The sequence below is a fragment of the Manis javanica genome, chromosome 8 (assembly GCF_040802235.1).
Source record: "Manis javanica isolate MJ-LG chromosome 8, MJ_LKY, whole genome shotgun sequence".
NCBI lineage: Eukaryota > Metazoa > Chordata > Mammalia > Pholidota > Manidae > Manis > Manis javanica.
Window position 1 is genome coordinate 93,221,199 of NC_133163.1, and position 16,563 is coordinate 93,237,761.

General features: G+C 37.5%; 1 protein-coding gene across 1 annotated transcript in view; it reads right to left on the reverse strand.

The window, feature by feature from the left end:
* The window catches only part of UBR1 (ubiquitin protein ligase E3 component n-recognin 1), a 204,117-nt gene that overhangs the window by 126,458 nt on the left and 61,096 nt on the right, over positions 1 to 16,563 (reverse strand). The gene's annotated exons all lie outside the window — the stretch shown is intronic.

Here is a 16,563-nt window from a genome sequence, read left to right on the forward strand (position 1 = left end):
CAAAATTAACACACAGAAATCTGTGGCTTTCCTATACACTAACAATAAACTAACAGGAAGAGAAATCAGGAAGACAATTCCATTCACAATAGCATCAAAAACAATAAAATACCTAGGAATAAACCTAACCAAGGAAGTGAAAGACCTATACCCTGAAAACTATAAGACACTCTTAAGAGAAATTAAAGAGGTCACTAACAAATGGAAACTCATCCCATGCTCTAGGCTAGGAAGAATTAATATCGTCAAAATGGCCATCCTACCCAAAGCAATATACAGATTCGATGCAAGCCCTATCAAACTACCAACAGCATTCTTCAATGAACTGGAATAAATAGTTCAAAAATTCATATGGAAACACCAAAGACCCCGAGCAGCCAAAGCAATCCTGAGAAGGAAGAATAAAGTGGGGGGGGAACTCGCTCCCCAACTTCAAGCTCTACTACAAAGCCACAGTAATCAAGACAATTTGGTACTGGCACAAGAATAGAGCCACAGACCAGTGGAACAGAATAGGGACTCCAAACATTAACCCAAACATATATGATCAACTAATATTCAATAAAGGGGCCATGGACATACAATGGGGAAATGACAGTCTCTTTAACAGATGGTGCTGGCAAAGCTGGACAGCTACATGTAAGAGAATGAAACTGGATCACTGTCTAACCCCATACACAAAAGTAAATTCGAAATGGATCAAAGACCTGAATTTAAGTCATGAAACCATAAAACTCTTAGAAAAAAACATAGGCAAAAATCTCTTAGACATAAACATGAGTGAACTCTTCTTGAACATATCTCCCTGGGCAAGGGAAACAAATGCAAAAATGAACAAATGGGACTATATCAAGCTGATAAGCTTCTCTACAGCAAAGGACACCATCAATAGAACAAAAAGGTATCCTACAGTATGGGAGAATATATTCGTAAATGACAGATCCGATAAGGGTTGACATCCAAAATATATAAAGAGCTCATACACCTCAACAAACAAAAAGGAAATAATCCAATTAAAAAATGGGCAGAGGAGCTGAATAGACAGTTCTCTAAAGAAATTCAGATGGCCAACAGACACATGAAAAGATGCTCCACATCGCTTGCCATCAGAGAAATGCAAATTAAAACCACAATGAGATATCATCTCACACCAGTAAGGATGGCTACCATCCAAAAGACAAACAACAACAAATGTTGGCGAGGTTGTGGAGAAAGGGGAACCCTCCTACACTGCTGGTGGGAATGTAAATTAGTTCAACCATTGTGGAAAGCAGTATGGAGGTTCCTCAAAATGCTCAAAATAGAAATACCATTTGACCCAGGAATTCCACTTCTAGGAATTTACCCCAAGAATGCAGCATTCAAGTTTGAAAAAGACAGATGCACCCTTATGTTTATTGCTGAACTATTTACAATTGCCAAGATATGGAAGCAACCTAGATGTCCATCAGTAGATGAATTGATAAAGAAGATGTGGTACATATACATAGTGGAATATTACTCAGCCATAAGAAAAAAACCAATCCTACCATTCGCAACAACATGGATGGAGCTAGAGGGTATTATGCTCAGTCAAATAAGCCAGGTGAAGAAAGACAAGTACCAAATGATTTCACTCATATGTGGAGTATAAGAACAAAGGGAAACTGAAGGAACAAAACAGCAGCAGAATCACAGAACCCAAGAATGGACTAATAGTTACCAAAGGGAAAGGGATGGGGAGGACGGGTGGGAAGGGAGGGAGGACGGGTGGGAAGGGAGGGATAAGGGTGGGAACAAAAGAAAGGGGGCATTACGAATAGCATGAATAGTGTGTGGGGGGCACGGGGAGGGCTGTGCAACACAGAGAAGACAAGTAGTGATTTTACAGCATCTTACTATGTTGATGGACAGTGACTGTGAACGGGGATGTGGGGGGTGCTTGGTGAAGGGGGGAGCCTAATAAATATAATGTCCTTCATGTAACTGTAGATTAATGATACCAAAATAAAATTAAAAAAAAAAAAAAGACCGCTGCTGGAAATGTAAAATGGTGCACCCAATTTGGAAAACAGTCTGACAGATGCTCAAAGTGTTAAACCCAGTTATCTTATGACCCAGCAATTCCACTCTTGGTATCTATCCAAGAGAAATTAAAACATGTCTCTGCAAAAAAATTTATACACAAATGTTCACAGCAGCATTACTCATGATAGGTAAGAACTGGAAACAACCCAAATCTCCATCAAGTGATAAATGGATAAATAAAATGTGGTGTATATCCAAACAATGGAATATTACGCAGCCATAAAAAGGAACAAAGAACTGACATGTTGTACAATATGGATGAACCTTGGCAACATTATGCTAGATGAAAGAAACCAATCACAAAAAACACATATTGTATGATCCATTTATATAAAATGTCCAGAATAGACAAATCTATACAGACAGAAAGAAGATTAGTGGTTTCCAAAGGTTGGGGAGTTTGTAAAAAAATGGAGAGTAGCTGTTAATGGGTTTAGGATTTCTTTCTGAGGTGATAAAAATCTTCTATAATTGATTACAGGGGCAATCGAAGAACTATGAATATAATAAAAAGTACTGAATTGTATACTTTAAAATGGGTAAATTTTTTTATTGTCTGCCAAGTTCTATTTCAGTAAGCTGTTTAAACAAAGGAGACAGCAGGGAAAAAATACTACCTCTTTAAGACAAAGGAAATCCATTCAAAATTTAGTTATAAGGCTTTTAATATTAAATTGTAAACCTACCTGCTATAGACTGTACTGATGAACTGTATTTTATTCTGTGGCCACCAAACCACTAACTTATACATTTACTCTTTTGCACCTAGTCTTACTCCCCAATGCTTTATGATTGTTATTTTTGCCCTCTCTTCAATATGTCACCTCTTGGAGATTTTGCTTGGAAACCTTTGCTAGAGAAAGGTTGTGCCAAAGGTACTGAGACCAATGCACTCTTTCTTGTTTTTTAAAGCTTAATACATCCTTTAATTCTTCAGAAAAGTCGTCTGAGGTGAAGAATTAAAAGAATCTACTCACTACTCACACTGTATCAATCAGAGGTTAACTTCTTTAGGAGAGGTCTGTTAAGTATACAAGGAACTTTCAAGGATAGCATTTATAGCTTGAAAAATAATATGGTCAATGAGAGGAAACAAAAGGGCTCTAATCTAAAAAAAAAACAAAAACAAAATTAACCTAGCAATGTACTGCAGGAATAGAAAGAAATTACTTTTACATATACTGGAAAGGAGTTTCTCTTCAAAAGATACTGCCAAATTGTGGGTGATTGGCTGATTAGCAGATCTGGTTACATTTGGTAAAACCCTATTATGGCTGGCACAATGCCATGCACCTGGAAGGGTATGGAGTTCACATTCATCAAAGAAGCAGAGATGAAACAAAATACTTAGCACACAAGACTGTTTTGTATGAGTTGATTTAGTTATGTGCTAGACATAAGTGTCCTTTTTTTACCTCCAGATGATGAATCAGTTGCAAAATAGCCAAGTTACTTTTAGGATAAGCCTGAAAGACCCAAAATCATCCTTTGAATCTAATTATAAATCCAAAGAAATCTAAGAACATCAAGACAGTTCAGGACTAAATCCAGAGTTCTGAGACCATATGATTCAGGAAAACCCCAAGCAACCAGAACTGGATAAGGCAGAGGGAGGGAAGCTAGTTTCACAAATTCTACGAGCCAACTAAATACTGAGGATTCTTTAGCTATTTGAAGTAAATAAAAAGTGGTGTTCTAGAATGACTACTTACGGAATGAAGAGGATATAAAAATCAAGCCACAAAGCACTCTTCAACTATATATGCCAAAATACTTCAGCACCTTTAAAAAATATTTCAGGAGGAATTAAACTAATCAGAATTTAAAGAGTTCTTTAAACAAAACAAAAATGAGAATGAATGGAAAAGGTTAAAACTGGATAGAATGTTTCAGGTAATAGATATCTGTTGATATTTAATCAAGTAAAAGACATCTGATAAACATTTGTCAAATGAAGGAATAATCATTTGGGATCAGGACAAGAAAGTAAGGGAGACGATCAAATAAGAGAGAAGAGACAATCTAAAAATAGAGTGCTGAATGATAAACTTAATGGGGACAAATGCTAACACTAAGGTAAAGACTATATGAATATTCTTGGTGTTATCTTTATTTTTGCAACTTTTCATAAACACTAAACTTTTCAAATTCAAAGTTTAAAAAAAATGTGCCATAGCCCAGAATCTAAAGATTGGCATTTCAGACCCAAAGCTGCCACTGACTAGATATGCAAACCTGAGTAGTCACTTAACATTACTGAGGATGTTCCTATATCAGTAAAACGGAGCTACGATACCCACTTCATAAAGTAGTAAAGTAGATAAAATGATATAATGGAGGTGAAAGATCTTTGCTAAATTTAAAATTATACAATGTGAGGTTTTATTATGTATCAGAAATAAGGACAGGTAATAGGAAAAGTAGTAGGTATTCAAAGAGCAGTAATACTACTACTGATAATAGTTAACATTTACTGACCCTTACAACATGACAGGCATATTCTAAAGCTAAGGACTTTGCATGTAATATCTCATTTAATGCTCACAGCCATGTGAGGAAGTTGCTATTATCACCAGCTTAGGGATAAACAGAAACACAGAAAGGTTGAAAAACTTTGCCAAAATCACAGAGGTGAAAATAGTGGGATTGTAAAGCAAACTGAAGAGACCTGTCTTAGAGCACATGCTCTTGTGGTCCAATGCTTCTACTCAAGGGAAAAGAACACATTTCACCTCTACAAATATAATTGCATTTATTTCCATGTAGAGTTTTGTAAAATAGAGTATATTAAACATATGAGTGATATTATAACACACATATAAAGAATACCAGGGAGGGAGTGGAGCAAAGATGGCAGCATGAGTAGAGGAGTGGAAATCTCCTCCCAAAACCATATATATTTTTTAAAATACAACTTTCCCAAAAAGAGAGACCAGAAGATACAGGACAACAGCCAGGCTACATCTACACCTGCAAGAACCCAGCACCTCGGGAAGGGGGTAAGATATAAGCAGCGGCCCGGCGGAACACGAGCACCCCTCACCCCAGCTACCGGTGGGAGGAAAGGAGTCAGAGCAAGGAGGGAGAGGGAGCCCAGGACTGCTAAATACCCAGCCCTAGCCATCCGCACCAGAGCGCAGACACACGGTGCATGGGGTGCTGGATACTAGGGAAATGGGACAAGGGAAATGGGGCAGTAAAATGTGCGAGTGGGTTCCCGCTGCCAGCGCACCTGGGACAAAGAACAGCGAGTGCTTTTTGAAAGACTTAAAGGGAAAGGGACTACACAACTGGACGGAAATGTCCCACCTTATTCCAGCAGGTGGGAATCTGGGAGAACTCCAGGTGCCCTAACCCCTGGGCAGTAGCACAGCTTGGAGGCCCCTCATGGAGATAAACAGTGGAGCTACAGTGGAGCAGCAGCCTGAGGACGGTCACACCCACAGCAACCATGGAGCTTAACTCCACAGCAGCCAGGCAAGAATCAGAGACCCCGTCTGCGTGCACCTTCCCAGCACAAGCTGTTAGGGGTCATGGTTCTCCCAGGAGAGGAAGGCCACAAACCAGCAAGAAGGGACGTTCTCCCAGCCAACACATGCATCAGCTCCCCACAACTACCTCTATCACCATGAAAATGCAAAAGAACTTGACACAGCCCAGACTAACCCAGACATCCTCCCGTGAGAAGGAACCTGGGGTGATAGACCTAACCAATCCAGCTGAAAATGAATTCAAAATAAAGGACATAACCATGCTCATGGAGCTGCAGAGAAATATGCAAGAGTTAAGGGATGAAGTTTGGATGGAGATTACAGAAATGAAACAATCTCTGGAAGGATTTATAAGCAGAATGGATAAGATGCAAGAGGCCATTGATGGAATAGAAACCAGAGAACAGGAACGCTTAGAAGCTGACACAGAGAGAGATAAAAGGATCTCCAAGAATGAAACAATATTATGAGGACTGTCTGACCAATCCAAAAGGAACAATATCCGCATTATAGGGGTACCAGAAGAAGAAGAGAGAGAAAAAGGGATAGATAGTGTATTTGAAGAAATAATTGCTGAAAACTTCCCCAAACTGGGGGAGAAAATAATTGTTCAGACCATAGAAGTACAAAGAACTCCCAATAGAAGGGAACAAAGGAGGACAACACCAAGACACATAATAATTAAAATGGCAAACATCAAGGACAAGGACAGAGTTTTAAAGGCAGCTAGGGAGAGGAAAAAGATCACCTACAAAGGAAAACCCATCAGGCTGTCATCAGACTTCTCAACAGAAACCTGACACGCGAGAAGAGAATGGCATGATATATTTAATGCAATGAAAGAGAAGGGCCTGGAACTAAGAATACTGTATCCAGCACGATTATCATTTAAATATGAAGGAGGGATTAAACAATTGCCACACAAGCAAAAGTTGAGGGAATTTGCCTCCCACAAACCACCTCTACAGGGTATTTGAGAGGGACTTCTCTAGATTGGAGCACTCCTATGGCTAAAGAGATGTCACCGAGAAAATAAAATCACAGCAAAGATAGCAGACCAACCAAATACTAACTAAAGGCAAAAAATAAAATCAACTACCCACAGAAGCAGTTAAAGGAAACATGAAAGAGCACAGAATAAAACACACAACATATAAAGAATGGAGGAGGAGGAATAAGAAGACGAATAAAGAATCACCGGACAGTGTCTATAATGGCTCCATAAGCGACTTAAGTTAGGCAGTAAGATACTAAAGAACCTAACCTTGAACCTTTGCTAAGCACGAATCTAAAGATAACTACATATCTTTCAATAACCACACTGAATGTAAATGGAATGAATGCACCAATCAAAAGACACAGAGTAATAGAATGGATAAAAAAGCAAGACCCATCTACATACTGCATACAGGAGACCCACCTCAAACCCAAAGACATGCACAGACTAGAAGTCAAGGGATGGAAAAAGATATTCCATGCAACAACAGGGAGAAAAAAGCAGGTGCTGCAGTACTAGCATCAGACAAAATACACTTCAAAACAAAGAAAGTAACAAGAGATAAAGAAGGACATTACATGATGATAAAGGGCTCAGTCCAACAAGAGGATAGAACGATTATAAATATGTATGCACCCAGCATATGTGAAACAAATACTAACAGAACTAAAGGAGGAAATAGAATGCAATGCATTCATTTTAGGAGACTTCAACACACCATTCACTCCAAAGGACAGATCCTCCAGACAGAAAATAAGTAAGGACACAGAGGCACTGAACAACACACTAGAACAGATGGACCTAATAGACATCTATAGAACTCTACACCCAAAAGCAACAGGATACACATTCTTCTCAAGTGCACATAGAACATTTTCCAGAATAGACCACATACTAGGCCACAAAAAGAGCATCAATAAATTCAAAAAGATTAAAATTCTACCAACCAACTTTTCAGACCACAAAGCAATAAAAGTAGAACTAAATTGTACAAAGAAGGCAAAAAGGCCCACAAACACATGGAGGCTTAACAACATGTTCCTAAATAATCAATGGATCAATGACCAAATTGAAATAGACATGAAGCAATATATGGAAACAAATGACAACAACAACACAAAGCACCAAATTCTGTGGGAGGCAGCAAAAGCACTCTTAAGAGGAAAGTATATAGCAATCCAGGCATATTTAAAGAACAAAGAACAATCCCAAATGAATAGTGTAATGGCCCAATTATCGAAATTGGAAAGGAAGAACAAATAATGCCTAAAGTAAGCAGAAGGAGGAACTTAATAAAGATCAGAGAAGAAATAAATAAAATTGAGAAGAATAAGACAATAGAAAAAATCACTGAAACCAAGAGCTGGTTCTTTGAGAAAATAAACAAAATAGATAAGCCTCCAACCAGGCTTATTAAGAGAAAAAGAGAATCTACACACATCAACAGAATCAGAAACAAGAAAGGAAAACTCATGACAGACCCCATAGAAACACAAAGAATTATTAGAGAATACTATGAAAAACTATATGCTAAGAAGCTGGAAAACCTAGCAGAAATGGACAACTTTCTAGAAAAATACAACCTTCCAAGACTGACCAAGGAAGAAACACAAAATCTAAACAAACCAAATACCAGCAAAGAAATTGAAGCAGAAATCAAAAACTACCCAAGAACAAAACCCCCAGGACAGACGGATTTGCCTTGGAATTTTATCAGACATACAGAGAAGATATAATACCCATTCTCCTTGAAGTTTTCCAAAAAATAGAAGAGGAGGGAATACTCCCAAACTCATTCTATGAAGTCAACATTTCCCTAATACCAAAACCAGACAAAGACACCACAAAAAAAAGAAAATTACAGACCAATATCGCTGATGAACATAGATGCAAAAATACTCAACAAAATATTAGCAAACTGAATTCAAAAATACATCAAAAGGATCATACACCATGATCAAGGGGGATTCATCCCAGGGATGCAAGGATGGTACAACATTCGAAAATCCATCAAAATCATCCACCACATAAACAAAAAGAAAGACAAAAACCACATGATCATCTCCATAGATGCTGAAAAAGCATTCAACAAATTCAACATCCATTCATGATAAAAACTCTCAGCAAAATGGGAATAGAGGGCAAGTACCTCAACATAATAAAGGCCATATATGATAAACCCAAAGCCAAATCATACTGAACAGCGAGAAGCTCAAAGCTTTTCCTCTGAGATCAGGAACAAGACAGGGATGCCCACTCTCCCTATTGCCATTCAACATAGTACTGGAGGTCCTAGCCACGGCAATTAGCAAAACAAAGAAATACAAGGAATCCAGATTGGTAAAGAAGAAATTAAACTGTCACTATTTGCAGACGACATGATATTGTACATAAAAAACCCTAAAGACTTCACTCCAAAACTACTAGAACTGATATCGGAATACAGCAAAGTTGCAGGATACAAAATTAACACACAGAAATCTGTGGCTTTCCTATACACTAACAATGAGCCAATAGAAAGAGAAATCAGGAAAACAACTCCATTCACAATTGCATCAAAAAGAATAAAATATCTAGGAATAATCCTAACCAAGAAAGTGAAAAACCTATACCCTGAAAAGTATAAGACACTCTTAAGAGAAATTAAAGAGGACACTACCAAATGGAAACTCATCCCATGCTCTAGGCTAGGAAGAATTAATATTCTCAAAATGGCCATCCTGCCCAAAGCAATATACAGATTTGATGCAATCCCTATCAAATTACCAACAACATTCTTCAGCAAACTAGAACAAATAGGTCAAAAATTCATATGGAAACACCAGAGACCCCGAATAGCCAAAGCAATCCTGAGAAGGAAGAATAAAGTGGGGGGGGTGGGATCTCGCTCCACAACTTCAAGCTCTACTACAAAGCCACAGTAATCAAGACAATTTGGTACTGGCACAAGAACAGAGCCACAGACCCAGTGGAAGAGAATAGAGACTCCAGACATTAACCCAAACATATATGGTCAATTAATGTATGATAAAGGAGCCATTGACATACAATGGGGAAATGACAGTCTCTTTAATAGATGGTGCTGGCAAAACTGGACAGCTAAATGTAAGAGAATGAAACTGGATCAGTGTCTAACTCCATACACAAAAGTAAATTCGAAATGGATAAAAGACCTGATTATAAGTCATGAAACCATAAAACTCTTAGAAAAAAACATAGGCAAAAATCTCTTGGACATAAATATGAGGGACTTCATGAACATATCTCCCCGGGCAAGGGAAACAAAAGCAAAAATGAACAAGTGGGACTATATCAAGCTGAAAAGCTTCTGTACAGCAAAGGACACCATCATAGAATAAAAAGGTACCCTACAGTATGCGAGAATATATTCATAAATGACAGATCCGATAAAGGCTTGACATCCAAAATATATAAAGAACTCACACACCTCAACAAACAAAAAGCAAATAATCCAATTAAAAAATGGGCAGAGAACCTGAACAGACATTTCTCCAAAGAAGAAATTCAGATGGCCAACAGACACATGAAAAGATGCTCCACATCGCTAGTTATCAGAAATGCAAATTAAAACCACAGTGAGATATCACCTCACACCAGTAAGGATTGCCACCATCCAAAAGACAAACAACAACAAATGTTGGCAAGGTTGTGGAGAAAGGGGAACCCTCCTACACTGCTGGTGGTAATGTAAATTAGTTCAACCATTGTGGAAAGCAGTATGGAGGTTCCTCAAAAAGCTCAAAATTGACATACCATTTGACTCAGGAATTCCACTTCTAGGAATTTACCCTATGAATGCAGCAGCCCCATTTGAAAAAGACAGATGCATCCCTATGTTTATCGCAGCAGTATTTACAATAGCCAAGAAATGGAAGCAACCTAAGTGTCCATCAGTAGATGAATGGATAAAGAAGATGTGGCATATATACACAATGGAATTCAGCCATAAGAAGAAAACAAATCCTACCATTTGCAACAACATGGATGGAGCTACAGGGTATTAGCTCAGTGAAATATGCTAGGTGGAGAAATACAAGTATCAAATGATTTCACTCATATGTGGGGTATAAGAACAAAGAAAAACTGAAGGAACAAAACATCAGAGTCACAGAACCCTAGAATGGACTAACAGTTACCAAAGGGAAAGAGACTAGGGAGGATAGGTGGAAAGGGAGGGATAAGGGTGGGGGAAAAGAAAGGGGGCATTATGATTAGCATGTATATTATAGAGGGGGGCATGGGAAGGGCTGTGCAACACAGAGAAGACAAGTAGTGATTCTACAGCATCTTACTACGCTGATGGACAGTGACTATAATAGGGTGTGGGGGGGGGACTTGGTGAAGGGGAGAGCCTAGTAAACATAATGTTCTTCTGTAATTGTAGATTTATGATAACAACAACAAAAAGGAATACCAGGTATTTCTTAATGATAAATCATAATCCTTTTTTATATATTGGAATTTTTTTTCCACAATGGCATTAATCTCATGACTTAATTTTTCACTATGAATCAGTTATAGACTTGGGAGGATTCAATTTATTAATGATTTTCTTTTTATGGCTTCCAAATTTCAAAAAAATCTTAGAAGGGTCTAATATATTTCAAGGTTAGTTTTAAAAGTTCACCATACTTCTTATTAATAAATTTATAATTTTTCTCATGTAAAAAGACTTTATAAAATACTTGATATTTCAGGAATTTATCTGGTATTAAAATTGATCAAGCTTCATTTTTTTTACTCAAATGGGTAGCCAGTTATTTAACCCCCACCAATCTGAAATGTTATATTCACAAGTTTAGGTTTGGATTCTCTTTCTATTCCATTATCCGATGTCTATTCCTCTACCAAGAGTAACACGGTTTGAATTACTACACCTCTTTAATACATTTTAAATCTGTTACACTGACACATACATAACTCTTCTTTTCAGCTTTTCCTGACAATTCTCACAAATCATTTTTCCAGAAGAACTTCTGATTACTTGTCAAGTTCCAAAAGAGAATCTGGCTGTTATTCTGATTGGCAACATACAGAATTTATTGATTAATTTTGGAAAACTTTATCTTTACAATATTGAAATTTTCAAACCAAGAACTAAGTATGTCTTGTGATATTTTTTTGTTTTATGCCAACTATAGTTTTAAAGTTTCTTTAAGTTGCCAGATTTATTCTTGTTTTGTTTTCCTCAGTGTTTTATCTTTTTTGATAACTACAGTGAATGGGATCTTTCATTCCACTACATTTTCCAAAAGCTATTGCTTGCAATAGGAAAAGTAGTACCATTCAAGAAACATATGATGAAATTCAAAAATACATCAAAAGGATCACCCGTCACAACCAAATGGGATTTATTTCAGGGATGCAAGTATGGTATAATATTCAGAAATCAATCAATGGTATACATTACATTAACAAAAAGAAGGATTAAAACCACACAATCATCTCAATAGATGATGAAAAAGCATTTTTCAAAATTCAATATCCATTCATGATAAAAACTCTCAACAAAATGGGTATAGAGGCTATGTACCTCAAAATAATAAAGGCCATATGTGACAAACCCACAGCTAACATCATACTCAATGGCAAGAAGCTAAAAGTTTTCCTCTAAAATCAGGCACAAACAGGATGCCCACTCTCACCACTTTTATTCAACATAGTATTGGGGTCCTAGCCACAGCAATAGGACAAGACAAAGAAATAAAAGGCATCCAAATTAGAAAGGAAGAAGTAAAACTGTCACTATTTGAAGATGACATCATGCTAGACATAGAAAACCTTAAAGACTCCACCAGAAAACTATCAGAACTAATAACTGGAATCAACAAAGTTGCAGCACACAAAATTAATACACAGAAATCTGTTGCATTCCTACATACTAACAACAAACTAGCAGAAAGAGATATCAGGGAAACATTTCCATGTACAGTTGCATCAAAAAGAATAAATACCTATGAATAAATCTAACTAAGGGGAATAAAACCTGTACTCTGAAAATTGTAAGACAATCATGAAAGAAAATGAAGAAGACACAAATACATGGAAATCTATCCCATGCTCATGGATAGGAAGAATTAATATTGTCAGAATAGCCATGTTCCCAAATCAAATTACGGATTCAGTGCAATCACTATCAAAGTACCAACAGCATTTTTCAATGAAGTAGAACAAATCGTTCTAAAATTCATAAGGAACCACAAAAGACCCTGAGTAGCCAAAGCAATCCTGAGAAAGAAGAAAGCTTGTGGTTTCCCTGATTTCAAGCTATACTACAAAGCTACAGCAATCAAAATAGTATGGTACTGGCACAAGAACAGACCCATAGATCAATGGAACAGAATAGAGAGCCAAGATAGAAACTCATGCATATATGGTCAATTAATATATGATAAAGAAGTCAAGAATATATAATGGGGGAAAGACACCCTCTTCAATAACTGGTGCTGGCAAAACTGGAAAGCTACATCAAGAAAATTCAACTGAATTACTTTCTAACCCCATACATGAAAGTAAACTTGAAATTGACCAAAGACTTAAATGTAAGAAATGAAACCATAAAGCTTTTAGAAGAAAACATAGGCAAAAATCTCTTGAACAGTAAGCATAAGCAATTTTTTTCTTGACACATCTTCCTGGGTAGAGGAAACAAAATAAAAAATGAACAAATGGGACTACATTAAAATAAAAAGCTTATGTACATCAATGGACACCATCAGCAGAACTAAAAGCAACCTACAGTATGGGAGAAGAATATATTCATAAATGACATATCTGATAACGGGTTAACATCCAAAATGTACAAAGAACTCATACACCTCAACACCAGAAAAACAAATAACCCAATCAGAAAATGGGCAAGGACCTGAACAGACATTTCTTCATAAAATACAGATGGCCAACAGACACATGCAAAGATGCTCCACATCACTAATCATCAGGGAAATGCAAATCAAAACCACAGTGAGATAACACCGCACACCACATAGGATGGCTGTCATTCCAAAAGACAAGCAATAATAAGTGTTGGCAAGGATATGGAGAAAGGAGAGCCCTCCTACACTGTTCAGAATGTAAATTGCTGCAGCCAATATGGAAAGCAGTACTGAGGTTCCTCAAAAAACTAAAAATAGAAATCCCATTTGACCCAAGAATTCCACTTTTAGGAATTTACATGAAGAAAACAAAATCCCTGATTCAAAAAGATATATGCACCCCTATGTTTACTGCTGCTTGATTTACAATATCAAAGATATGGAAGCAAACTAAGTATCCTCAATAGATGAGTGGATAAAGAAGATGTAGTACACATACACAATGGAATATTATCCAACCATAAGGAGAAAAGAAATTCGCCATTTGCACACAACATGGATGGACCTAGACAGTATTATGCGGAGTGAAATAAGTCAGGTGGAAAAAGACAAATACCATGTGATTTCACTTATTTGTGGAATACAAAAACAAAACAAAATGAGCAAAATAACAGTAGATTCACAGACACTGAGAAGTGATTGGTGGTTACTGTAGGGGAGGAGTTGGGGTGGGTAGGAGGGGAAGGTTAGAGGGATAAAGGCAAACAATAATTCTCAATCACAATATAAGCTGGTTACAGGGAAGGTAGTAAAGCATGGAGAATATAGTCAATGATTTGGTAACATCTTCCTATAGTAACTGCACTAATGGGGGATGTAGATTTAATAATATAAACTGCTTAACCACTGAACTGTATATTTTGTTCAGTAATGGTACTTCAATAAAAATATTTGCTGAATACATTAAATGGAAAAATAATGATTTTAATATTATAAGTTCTGCAACCAATAACCTAACTAAACCCTCTATAGTTCCTAATTTTTAATTTTCTTGGGTATTCCGGTATACAGTCTTGACTATTTCGCCTCTTCTCCAATATTTATGTATTTTAGTCCATTCTATTTGTCATTTGATTGATTTACAGAATAATGTTAATGATAGTAGCAATAACAACTTCCTTATCTCATCTTTATTTAAATTGGAATACACTAGTGTTTCATTGTAAAGCATAATTAATTGCTAGTTATCCTAGAAGAAATGGAGAATATTCTTTAGGAGCTACTTTTCCCAAAAAAGGCCAGCATGAATTGTTTCACAGGTGAATTTCAAGATGGGTTCATTCCAGAGGTGAGAGCATGATCATGTAACATTATTCGTTTAAACTTGATTTCTGCTGCTATTATTTAGTATTTCAGCATAACAATTATTAATAAGACTGATCTATAAATTCTATACTTTGTCAGATTTGAAGTCAGTATAATGTTAACATTGCAAAAGAAATTTAGCAACTTTCCTGTTTTCCCCCTCTATGCTCAGGAACATGTCATTATGTTTTTATTTGTTCTGTGTTTAAGTATTTGAGTGACTTTCATATGTATTTTATCTTTTTGTTATTAAAAAATTTAAAAACAGAAAGACAGGAAGATCAGTATAATCAACGTAACTTTTACCTAAATTTAATAACTTATTATTTTTCCATATATACATCATTTTTTGTTCAAGCATTTAAGGTAAAAAAAAAAGAAGTCATATTTTGGTGATTTCACTTTCAGTTAGCCATCTTTCTGGTGTTTTTCCTGCACTTTTGTTTGGACTAGATTCTTTTGCAATTTTATTTTTTTTAGTGTTTCCTATGGAATAACAACTTCGTGTCAGCAGCACCATCCAGTGTCCAGACGCTCTACTCTCTGGAGCTGCTGTGCAGCTGCAGCAATGGCAGGGGTCACGGGTAAGCAGAACCTGCTCCTGCTGGGAGGAAAGGGCTCCTTCCTGCCTTCCTGGCCTTAGCACCTGCCTCCACTAGCAGGTGTGATGGGCCAAGCGCACAGGGAGGAGCCTTGGTGCTATGCCCCTATAGCTGCTATAGGCAGGGCCACCCTCTTGCTGTCCTAACATGATGGTGGGGGCAGCAGGTGAGTGGGATGAGAGTCTGCCAGGAGAAGGAGTGGCAGGTTGCATACCGCAGTGGGGGAGCTTCAGGGCTGCGTTGTCAGCCAGGGGGATGGAGCATCTGCAGATCCTGAGAGTTCCCAACCTACTGGGCTGAGCATGCAGAGATTCTGTCCACCTGACCTTTCTCCTGAGCAGCAAGGTCTGTATAATCTTTGCCCTTTAGGACCCCTCTTGCTACTGTGAAATCTTTCAAACTGCCAGCCTTTCTTTTGTACCAGGGGGCCTGTTGTGCATACCTGTTCTCCACAAGCAGCTGGAATCTCTGTCTCTGAGTATTCCACCCACTTTTGCTTACCAACCCCACTAATGTCCAGAGCACCATGTAATGTGGGTTCGTGCTCCCAGAGAGCATCTCCACAGCTGAGTGTTCAGCAGTCCTGGGCTTCTACTCCCTCTCTGCTCTGTTTCTCTTCCTCCCACCTGTGGGCTCGGGTAGGAGGACAGCTTGGGTCTCGCCAGATCACGGCTTTACTAATTGACCCTTTTCTGTGAGTTCTTCTCTTTTCCCCAGAGGTAGGCAGTCTGTTCTGCAGTCTTTGGGTCACTTTTTTAGGATTAATTGTATTTGCTGTATTTTCATGTTTAATGAGATTTTGGGAGGAGGTTTCTGCCTCACTTCTCACACCACCATCTTTTCCTTCCACTCCATTCCCTTTTAAAGCCAAATATTTCATTGTGTGGATACACCACATTATCTATTTATCACTTGATGGACACTTGGGTTGCTCTGACAGTTTCTTATGAATAACGATTCTATTATGAATAATACTGTTGTAAACATTCATGCAGAAATACATGTTTGAATACCTGTATTCAATTATTTTGAGTATATACCCAAGAGTGGAATTGCTGGGGCATCTGATAACTTTAATGGTCTGAAGAACTAACTGCTGGACTGAAGAACTAACTGCCATTCTGTTTCTCAAAGGGGCTGCACCATTTTACATTTCCACCATCAGTGTATTAAGATTTGAATATTTTCACATCCTCACCAACACT